The sequence below is a fragment of the Arvicanthis niloticus genome, chromosome 1, assembly GCF_011762505.2.
Source record: "Arvicanthis niloticus isolate mArvNil1 chromosome 1, mArvNil1.pat.X, whole genome shotgun sequence".
NCBI classification, from domain to species: domain Eukaryota; kingdom Metazoa; phylum Chordata; class Mammalia; order Rodentia; family Muridae; genus Arvicanthis; species Arvicanthis niloticus.
The window spans coordinates 16,912,326-16,924,322 of NC_047658.1; the positions used below are offsets into that span (position 1 = coordinate 16,912,326).

The 11,997-nt window shown below is 37.0% G+C and overlaps 1 pseudogene; it reads right to left on the reverse strand.

Annotated features, from left to right (window-relative positions):
* Positions 1–464: 464 nt before the first annotated feature.
* Positions 465–1,046, reverse strand: LOC117724673 (protein tyrosine phosphatase type IVA 1 pseudogene; annotated as a pseudogene).
* Positions 1,047–11,997: the final 10,951 nt, after the last annotated feature.

Genomic DNA, 11,997 nt, shown 5'->3' on the forward strand with positions numbered 1-11,997 from the left:
ATGTAAACAGAATGAGCAGGCAGATAATGAGAGAAGCCCTGCAGTGTTTGAAATGACTGAAGGAATGCACCATGGAAGGTCTAGAGAGTTCTTAGTTCTTGTAATTTTGGTTCTGTATGATGCTAAAAATATACAGGTATTGTGCTGGGTATTTTGGCACCTACTCGTTCTAAATTCCTTATAGACTAATAATATTCTGGCACAGGAGTACAGTAATGACATAACTCAATACCTTATTTTAGGAAAGGTCAACTGGTACAAATGATAAGCCCGTTTTAAATGCTGACCAGCAAAATCACTTGCTAAGTGTCCAAACTTGTTGATCATAGCCCAGATATAGAGGTTGCAATTCTGTCAAGCTTGTGGCCTGGAAAACTGTTTTTCAATATTCCGGTGGAGCTTTCAGCAGACTTATTCAGTAAACCGAGACATTGAGTAATTATGTATGACAAATCAGGTCCCATCTAAATTTCCACTTCCAAGGCAATGGCATCAGGCACCCAGTTTTCTTGAATACAACAGTTGTTTCTATGACCATTGGAATCCTTGAAGCGGAGCTGCATTTTTGGACGGTACTTCTCCAGATACAAAAGTTGCTTGCTGTTAAAAGCTCCGCGCCGCTTTTGTCTTATGAATTGTACTGCATCTTCATATTTCATTCCACCTTCAATTACTGCTAGGGCAACAAGCACCTGAGCTCTGCCAAGGCCTGCGACACAATGGACAGCAACACAGCAACCAAGTTCTTCATGAAACTTAATCTTCACAAGACTTAACCAGTCATCAACAATCTGGTTGGATGGGGCTGCACCATCATCAAAAGGCCAGTCAAGAACATGAATACCTTCTTTCCCCACAAGAGTAGTGTGGCAAGTTGCTTCACACACTCTTACTATTGTGGTAACTCCATACTTCTTAAGTTCCTCTATAAATTTGTTTAAGGTTGCATTGGTTGGATTATGTGTAATAAGAAATCTCATGTTCTTGTATGTAACTTCCACAGGAGCAGGGCGGTTCATTCGAGCCATGTTAATTTAGTTTTAAAAAACACCCAAAAAGGCTATGAAAGAATACAAAAATTGAATACAGAAACAATTCAAAACGACAACAACAACCAAAAAAAAACCAACCTGAAGTCTACTTCAGTATTCAATATACTCCACTTGAAAATCTCAGTGCTTTGTGTATGAATTGGGAGAGATGGGCAATGAAATGAACCTTGTAACAAGAGGCAGTGATTCTTCAATAGAGTAAGACTGAGGCAATACGAAGGAAGTGCACTGAGGTTTACCCCATCCATGTCTGAGGTCTTGTAAATGCTCTGCAGATTTCAATTCAACATGCTTGTGTCCAGGTTATCCACTCCTATGGGGGCTTCTTGGTGAAGTAGTAATGAATTTCTACAGTTCACTTGTCTGCATAGAGGTAATCTCCACTGTTCTTCAGAAATTCCATAAATGTGTGACCGAGAATACTACAGAAAGGAATATGTCTACTCATTGAAGACTGTGGCCTAATCATACAGCCCATCCCAAGGTGGGGCAGGCAGAGTTAGGCTTCGCCAGGCAGCAGCAGCGATGTTGCTGACGGGGCACCAGATGACCATATACTAGTGAGCTGCCCATAGCCTAGCAGGCCACAGCCTAGAGCCAATGTGTGCACCCAGGCTGAGTTTCTTTATATTGTGTATTACATTAAAGAAATCTATTTATATTGACCCTTCCCTGCATTCCTGGGATGAACCCTACTTGATCTTGGTAGATGATCCTTTTCATGCGTTCTTGGATTCAGCTTGCGAGAATTTTATTAAGTAATTTTTCATTGACATTTATAAAAGAAATTGGTGTGTAGTTTTCTTTCTTTCTAGGGTCTTTTTGTGGTTTAGGTATCAGTGTAACTGTGGCTTCACAGAGAGAATTGGGTAGCGCTCCTTCTGTTTCTATTTTATGTAATACTTTGAGAAATATTGGAATTAGATCTTTGAAGGTCTGATAAAATTCTGCACTAAAACCATACGATGCTGAATTTTTGTTTGTTTGCTTCTTTGGGAGATTTCTAATCACTGCTTCTATTTACTTGGCATTTATGGGGCTGTTTAGATGATTTGTTTGATCATTGTTTCACTTTGGTACCTGGTATCTATCTAGAAATTCATCCACTTCATCTATGTTTTTCAGTTTTGTTTAGTATGGACTTTTGTAATAGGATCTGATAATTTTTTTAAATCTCCTCAATTTCTGTTGTTATGTTGCCCTTTTCATTTCTGATTCTGCTAATTTGGATAGTGTCACTGCGCCCTCTGGTTATCCTACCTAAGGGTTTGTTTATCTTGTTGGTTTTCTCAAAGAACCAGCTTCTGGTTTTGTGGGTTCTTAGTATAATTCTCTTTGTTTCTACTTGGTTGATTTAAGCCCCAAGTTTGATCCTGGATGTGTCAGAGTACCTGGAGAGTCAAGATGCAACTGGGGTATGGGTTGTTTGGGTATGGATCCAGAGCCAAGGCTCTGCTCACAGCATAAGTGGAAATTAGAAGATGTACAAGTCACCCGCTTAGATTTTTTTTGAGTCCCATCTATGTGCTCAATGCAAACCTCCTGTCTCATGGGTAGCAGGTAAAGATTTTTCCCTTACTTTATGCTATTTCATCACCTAAAGGATGGGTTCAAAAGCTCTTTAGTTTTATGAGGTCCCATTTATTGATGGTCTTTATGTTTGTGCTTGTTCTCCTTTGGTCCTGTTCAGAAACTTCTTCCCTGCCAATTCAATGATATCCCTACTTTTTCTTCTATTAGTTTTAAGATATTAAGATTATGTTGCAGTCTTTTTTGATACTGATGGAGTTGAGTTTTGTACAAGGTGAGGGGCAAAGACCTAGTTACTTTTTTTATATGGAACTATGCAATTTAGCAAACACTATGAAAGATGTTGTCTTTGCTCTAAAATATCACATCATTTTTCAAAGATTAAATAAATGACTGTGAGAGTGCAGGTTTGCATGTGGGTCCTCAGTTCTACTCCTCTTGTCAGTGAGCCAATTTTTAAGACAGTACCATACTGTTTTTAATACTGTACCTCTTTAAAGTTAACATAGAACATGAAATGGAGATGCCTATGGCTATATTTTGATGTTAAGTATTTTTTGTTCTGGGTCTTTGTTTGTTTGTTTATACATGTACTTTAAGACTATTTTCAGTTTCTTTGAAGACTTGAATATTTTCTGTAGCTGTCTGCAGCCACAGGTATCGGGTTCTCCTGAGAGGAAGCCTGGGAATGAATGGGAATGGAGGGCAAGAGAAACATGGGGCCAAGACAAAGTATTTTGATTGATGCCTAAAGTTTAATAACTTGCTTTCACATATAAAGGGGAAGCCCCACCCCCATAGTCTCTTTTTAGTTCAGCCCAGGGGCTAGGCGAGGAGATAGTAGTCCAGAAGGTGTCAAGGCTAGCTCAGCAGGCAGTCCATTCTTTTTCGCTCAGTAGCAGACTCCAGGGTGCCTCCTGGGTACCGAGGCTGGCAAGGCAATGCCTCTCTTAGGTCCTACTGTTGTTTGGTCTATTGTGGTAAATGAATTGCAGGCCTACTCAGGCCTGGAGGAAGGGCACAGTTCCCCCCTTAATTTTTTAAGATGGCAGTGCCAATATCTGGACGGGGCACAAAATTTCATCCCGTCTAGGGTCTAGAGTGGCTGGGTGACCGTGTCTGACTTAGGTTGGCATTTATATTACTCCTATGTTACCCGTCATTGAGGAAATCATACATAGCATATTGATGTATGCCTCTGCCTTAGGTTTATAGGAGCTAAAAGTTACTCCTATAATTACCCGTCATTGAGGAAAACATACATAGCATAATGATATATGCCTCTGTCTTAGGTTTATAGGAGCTCAAAATACTCTTACCTGTCATTGACTAACTGGCCATCATTGGCACACTCTTTAGACCAAGACCACATTCAGACCAAAGGACCTGTGGACATACACTAGATGTAATTCCTCACAGCATTGTGTAACTGCCATGATGAATAGCTGAGCTTGCTGAGAGCAATCCTGTGTGAGGGCAATCAATCTGCTTAAAATACAAGGTTCAAAGGTTAAAGCAACATGATTATCTAAGCAATGTAGAAAATAAGGTTGGAAGTGGAAATGTTCCAGTATCTAATCCAATTGCTAATTAGCAGGGATCAGACACAAGTCTAGCCACCAGGTATATAGTGGGTGGCTTTAAGTAATGGTAAAAAACACTCTCCGGTAAGAGTAGAGATTATATATCAAGTTAAATCAGCTGGTTGATCTTTATCATTAGAATCATAATTATTAGGCTCAAGATCTGTGTCCACTTGAGGACCAGTCTTTCAGGCAGCCATCAGGCTCCATTCTCTTTTTCTGAAAAAACGTAAACTGCCTCATGACCTCAAATTAAAACAGGATCAGGACCACACCAAGTATTAGTTAAGGGGTCTCTCCACAGGACCCTGGCAAATGAGTTGGAAGTAACTGGATGCCAGTGGCAATCCACTGCAGACTGACCTTTAGCATCAGTTTGCAGAAAATTTAAAACAAGACAAAAGCAAGGTGTGCTTTTGGTGACCTTGTGGGGTATAATTCCCCCTTTTTAGTTTAAAACAGCCATTTTTTTAGAATTATCTGTAAAACCAGGGAAGAAGCACCATTAGTTGTTTTTCTCATATTTAGAGAGTTATAAAGATATTATTTTAAAGTTTTATAATCTCACTTTCAATTTCTTGTCCTTGAGGATAATAAGGAAATATCAGTAATATTGAATTGTCAACAAACATCTCAAATGTAGCCAAATAACTGTAATAGCCAGTTCCATTATCTATCTTAGTCTGATATGGAACACCAAGCACAGGAAAATAATATAGGCAATAACTAATTATATTTTTAGTTGCTTCTCTTGTTAAAGTAGTTGCAACTAGAAAGCCTAAAAGGCATCAAGTCACATGTATATATTTTAATTTTTTAAATAAAAAATGAGTAACATCTATTTGTCAAAATTGATTATATATAAGTCCTCAAGGCTTAACACCATTATGAAAAAATTGAAGATATTGAGAACAAGTTTTCACAATTTAACTTGTACACTTTTTAGAAATGTCAAATTGTTGTCTTAAGCTATTACTCTTTTGATGTTGTAAAGAATAAGATTCTATGGCCAATTATTTTTGAAAGGCCTAGAATATGTCTAGTATATAAATCTGCTCTGGCATTGTCTTGGGGTTCAGACAATCTAATGAACTACATGTTTCATAAATTAATCTGTATTTTTATAAATAAAATTTGAGAATTAGCTATATCTAAAGAAAGGAACAATTTTAAGCAATTATAAATTATGAGCCATATACTGGCTATGAGTATATAAATTGAAAGCTTGATTTTTTTAGCATTTCAAACAGTGGCTACAACACATAATTTAATTGTGTTGAAGAAGAGGAAACTCAAGAAAATAAACATGTGATTTAATTACATATATTGTCTTCTCAATAGATGAGGCATCTGTAAATATAGTAAATATCTTTTATATGGGCTGTACGTATAATAAATTTTTAGGAAATATAAAAGTATGTATAGAGAAAAACTAACAAATGATTATCAAATTTGTTTTAAAAGTTTTTCATGTAATAGACCAAATACCATTATTTTTCAATTACCAATTTAATTGCTATTTGGAATAAGGAATAAACCTTTTCTCTAAAATGTTTTTAGGATTTTATCATATAATCTTGTGTTAACACAATTATAATTTTATAATAAAATTTTTAAACTTTACTTGTAGATGAAGAAAGATAAATCCACATTAATGGTTTCTTTTTCCAAAGGGCTGCTGTTGGCATATGAATAGTAATAACACGAACAGCCAACAATTGATCAGTCTATATAATTTATCTGTCGATAACTAACAGCTTACTCTATTTTCAGCAAAGCTATCTCTCCTTTATAGTTAATTGTCAAGGGGAATTAGGACTTGTATCCCTTTGAAAATATCAAACAGAGGTTTAAATCCTCCTATGGTAAGCTTAAGATAAGATTTTAGCCAATTAATATCTCTTAACAACTTTTAAAAAATCATTAAATGCAAATCAATTTAAAAACAAACCATTTTCTTTTTGTATGTATACTTGCATGTCAGAAGAGGGCGCTAGATCCCACCACAAATGCTTGTGAGCCACCACGTGCTTGCTGGGAATTCAATTCTTATATTTTTAATTATAAGTCTAGCCTTTAACGAATGAGCCATCTCTCTATTCCCAACTATCTTTTATTAGAATTTTCTGTGTCACAATCTGTTTAGGATATAACTGAGGTCTCAAATACTGAAAAGATACTGTCTTTGAATCTTTTCTGGAGTAACAAGTACTCTAAAAAATTTTAAAGCTTGTTATATTGGAGCAAAGGCTTGCAGAAAAACTTCTTTAGAGAGATTAGCTAATAAAGTATCACACAATGAATAATATAAATTAAAAGATTTAAACTCTTAATTTTTAGTATCAAAATAACTACATATATATATATATATATATATATATATATATATATATATATATTAAAGCAATTAACCATTCTTTGAGGCAAACATTTCTTTTTTTGTTTGTTTGTTTTTTGTTTTGTTTTTTTATATTTTATTTACATTTAAGATGTCATCCCTTTTTCACACCTCCCCTCCCTAGAACACCCCTGTCCAATGCCCCCCTTTCCTTTTTGCTTTTATACGATTTTTTTTAAATGTTAATCAAAGGATTTATAAGTTTGGTAATGCTCAGTCAGAAGTGGAACCCAATACCCAACCTAGATATAAAAACTATCTTTGACTGGTGGAGACATGTGAACATCTGCCTCCATGCCCCCTCTCTCTTTCTCTCTCTCATCACCTAGCTTCTCCTCTTCTTCATCTTCTCTCCTTGTTCCATCTCTTCCTCTCAGTACTCCTTCCCACTTAGCTCCTCCTACATATCACTCTTCCTGTTAAAGTAGAACTTTTCTCTCAAAATACAATTAGAGCATACTTATTCCTAATTGTACCAGTGAGGTACAAGATAGTCCTAATGCCCAGTCCATCATTCTCTTGACTTACCAGAACCTCTGTCATCTCTTCTAACTAAAACACTTACTTTTGATCCTGGCCTTTTGGCTTTAGAATGAATGTCAGCTGAAAACCATCTACTCAGATCTTTTCTCTCAAAGTAAATAGCCAGGATTGGTTATGACACTATAGATCTTCAACCCCATCAGAAATCCAGAATGACTGAGTTAACTGAAGTTATGGGAAGCACTAAGCATAGCTTCTAAAACTTAGCCAATTTATAGAGACCAATGAACACCTGAAAAGCCCCTATAATACCGAACGTTGGAGCATCAAATCTTCAGCCTTCTGGCCCAGAATCATCTGACAGACCTTAGTGATGCAGGATTATTAAGGGCTGATTACTCTGTCTAGGCAGATATAATCAGTCGACTATTCTGCATGTGTGTCCTTTTCTGGACAGTAATTTGTCTGTAGATGGAGAGAGGCAATTCTTGCCTAATGGCTGTCACCGCACAACTGGAGTATCTCCAAGGATGCTCAATTTCTTCTTAGAATCCACGACAGGAAGCTGTCAGGAGCAGACAGGTCTCTAATCAAAATGAACATTATTATATAAATATTTGTAGCGTCAGTTCTATGGACTTCTGATGTTTTGAAAACCAACTATCCATGTAAGGTAACCTAGACTGTTGTCTGTTCACTCCTCTCAGCTATTTCTAAATAAAATATGGAAAACACCCTAACAATAAACTCAAAACCATGAATTTGCTATAGTCCCTTAACTCATAGGTTAACTGTCCCAAATCAGTTAAAAATGTTTAAAAAGGGCTGGGTCTAGGCCTTGTATTCCTAAATGTGTTATACAGGCACAATGCCCATGAGAATATCAATATTCATCTCATTTTTATACTAATAAGAGGCTCATACCAATGAAAACCTTAAATTTGAAATCAAAGTAAATTTTGTACCATTTAAGAAATTATAACTTCATCTTGATAATAATTATACAGATTTCTACCAATGGGTTATGGCTATGCAATAAGTCCTAGCGAATCCCCCTGTTCCAACAAAACCACTACTTTTCCCTAGAAAGACAGACCATTATTAACCACATTAGTCCCCAAGCTCAGGGAATAGGGGCGCTGACTCTTCTTTAACTTCTTCAAGGGGCAGCGGAATTCAGCAAAAGAACAAAAGAAGTTTACAGCTTTTAAGGGGGCATCTACAAACCAGGTGGGGGTGGAGTTAGGGAAGGGGGAAGGCTGAGAGTGGAGTTAGGGAAGGGGGAAGGAGGGGGAACAGGTCACTAGGTCATCGATACATTTGATCTCAAATTCCTAAGATGGATGGTGTGTCACTTTATAATTGGCTATTTCGAACTAATTTCACACTATATATCATGAGCTCCAGTTCAAGGGGGGTCAGGCTTATCTCAAACTTTTAGCATCCTGGCACCAACTGTCTCAGGGCTGTTAGTTCAAAGCCTGGCCAAGCTAATCTCGGGCCCATAGCATCCTGACACCATGAATCTTAAGGTTTGTTTAGTTAGGGCCATCTGTTCAAATGGTCAGCTAATTTTCTGGGACTGAGGCAACACAGTGTTTGACTTACAGGTTTTTATGTCTTTGCTTTTAAGAGTAGGGTTTAGGGGATCAACTTATGATTTTTCTATCTTTCAATACATGTTGTATCTTTTCTCTATAAACATGAGTAAATCAAAAAATCTCAAACTCATGATTGAACTGCTAACTGTAGCCAATGGAATATTGGCAGTTTAACTATGTTTTTACGCCTCTTTTGCAACATTAGAGTATAACCATAATTTTGAGAAACAAAACCAATTTTTAACGATGTAAGCAATCTATTTTCTCTAAAATCAACACCAAGTAGATTACCTTTATGTTACAAAGTTTTGCTGTCAATCCTTATATATGAATGTATGATAGTGCAAGTTTTAATATCTCACTAAAGAGACATTGTTTTTAAATCTTATCTTTATACATCTGGTTTCTGAATGACTCTAACCCTGAGTTACCAATCTTAAGCCAACCTTTGTTACCAAGGTTGTAACTTTTTAATCATACCCAATAACTTTAGGCCAATAATCTATAACCAAGACATGTAGAACATATTTATATCTTAAAACCAATCAGAAAAAAAAAATGAAGTGAAAACAAATCTTATATATTTAGACCAAACAAAATTTCATGCTTTTTCTAGCTGTAATTTTAAGATAAAAGGACCTTGTCACAGAAATTTTTCTAGGACAAACCACCCTTAACTTCCTTATTGAATCAAAAAAACCTGCTGGTCCCTTTAAAAGTAGCTTAAAGGGACAATCAACTGTTATAAAAGCTTTTGTAGCTCAATTGACTCTTAGCTACAGGTGTTAAGCAAACTTATCAGCCACTGCTCTGCATATTAAAACTGCCTTTGAAAATCAAGTTTTCAAACTAGACCAAGGGTTGGATCAAGCAATTTTAATGATCTTTTGAACATTAAACATAGAACACCACAAAACATAGACCACCAATCATTCACACAACAAGATGAGAAACATACAATGAGACACGTGGACATTGGCACACCAAGGGACAAACAAAGAAGGCAGAATTATGGATACTACTCAGTGTTCTGCCCTTTTTGTTTTTCAAATGCTTTTAAACCCAGTTCTTCTCATCTAAGGCCGCTGCTCTTGGGCTTGCCCAGTATTCTCCTATCCCTAACTCACTGTCACTTCCCTAGATGAATTAGCACCAGGTCAATGCTCACTCAATTTTAGACCCATATCCACCTTAAGCGCACTTCCTGTAAACACAGCCATAACTTAGCTAGCATCAGTGCTGTTCCTTGTTTACCAAGTGCTCTGATACTCTACTTTTTCTTCCATTTTCCATGGAGCTCCACCAAGACAGTGATTCTCAACTGGTCTTCTCTTCTCAGGCCCTATATTGGACACCATTCTGTAGCTGCCTGCAGCCACAGGCACCAGGTTCTCATAAGAGGAAGCCTGGGAATGAATGGGAATGGAGGGCAAGAGAAATGTGGAGCCAAGACAAAGTATTTTGATCAAGGCCCAAAGTTTAATAATTTGCTTTCACATATAAAGGGGAAGCCCCACCCCCAGAGTCTCTTCTCAGTTCAGCCCAGGGGCTAGGCAAGGAGATAGTAGTCTGGAAGGTATCAAGGCTAACTCAGCAGGCAGTGCATTTTTCTTAGCTCAGTAGCAGACTCCAGGGTGCCTCCAGGGCACCAAGGCTGGCGAGGCAATGCCTCTCTTAGATCCTACTGTTGTTTGGTCTATTGTGGTAAATGACTTGCAAGCTTACTCAGGCCTGGGGGAAGGGCAGAATTTTCTGGAGATTTCATTAAATATATAACTTGCTTTTGGTAGGGTAGACATTTTTTACAAGTTTATTCCTGACAATCCATAAACATTTGTAGTCTTTCCAGCTTCTGGTTTCTCTTTTAGTGTTTTAAAATTTTTCTCCTTTCTGTTAAGTACAAATATGTTTTAACTCTGGCATTTCTCAGAAAAATCTATACCTTTACTGCAGATATTTTCTCTGTCTTTGCCAATGTTTACTTCTCCTCTTTTTCTGATCATAATTCTGAGATTTTGTCTTTTCTTGGTATCCCCAAACTTTCTTTTTCTTTCTTTTTTTTTTTTTTTTCAAATTTGTCCCATTATCCCCAAACTTTCTTGGGCTCCACTCATACACAGTTTTAAATTTTTTATAGGCTGTTATTGAGTGATCTGGTTCACCCTTACTTTGTCTTTTTGTTTCCAACCTCAATGTTGTTAGAGTTTTATTACACTGAGGTATTTATTTGCTTTATTAATTTTTCCTTTCCATAACAGTTTTGATTTTCTTGAAAATTTCAAACTCCTTTTTTCTTATTAGAGTTTGACTTCACTATTTAACTGTCCTTGATATGTATTCTTCAAGTACTTTGGCTATATTTACAGTCACTCTTTTGAATTCTTTGTAATTTCTTCTAATTATTCTCCTTAGAAGGTCATTTCCATGGGATTTTTAATTTTTGTAGGTAAATAGTTACTTTGGTTTTTCATGTATTCAAATTTGTTATTTTAAGTTATAACACAATGATGTCATTTCTGCATTGAAATTTACATAAGTTGAGTTAGGAGGTCTTTTTTTTTGGGGGGGGGAGGTGGCATTTTTTTTCCCAGATCACCTTTAGAAGTGTTTACATTGATCTTTCATTAGAAGTATTTACATTGTTCAAAATGGGGCAATTCAAATTTGTCTTGGGAAGATTTAAACAATCTACTACTTTTATTTTGTGTGCATTGGCATTATGTGTAGGGAGCTGACAGAAGGCGGCTATCATCCTTGCAGCCATCTTGAGCCATATACCCTGACAAGAGACTTGTTTACAACAACCTACAACAGCTGAGCACACTCTGATAACATCTTGTTTCAGATACCCAGGATTTTCCCTTGGATGTGTGAGACTTAAAGGAATGACTTAAAGGCATGACTTAGAAGTGAGACATATAAAAGGCCAGAGGCAGACAAGAAGAAGGCAACTTGGAACTGGAAAAAAGAATAGCAACTTAGAACTGAAATCAGGACTTGAGACTTTTACAGCTGAAACTAAAATTAGGACTTGAGACTTGGTGCTAGGAACTAGGGACTTGAGACTTGGGACTGGGAATTAGGGTTTTGGAGAGAAGAGAGACTGGAGAATAAACGGGAATGAATCACACTCTGTCTGGTCTCCATTCTTCGTGTCCATCCTCACTCTCTCTCTTGCTAAACCCTGACTGGTGGATTGGAGCAGCTTGAGGCAGTGCAGGGCTCTAACAAACTAGCTCCCAAGGCTTTTGGCAGTGTGGGTTCCAGAACTGATAGAGCGGTCCCTGACAATTATGCCCATATGTAAGTCTGTTAAATACATGAATGTCTGTTGCCTGCAGAGATCAGAG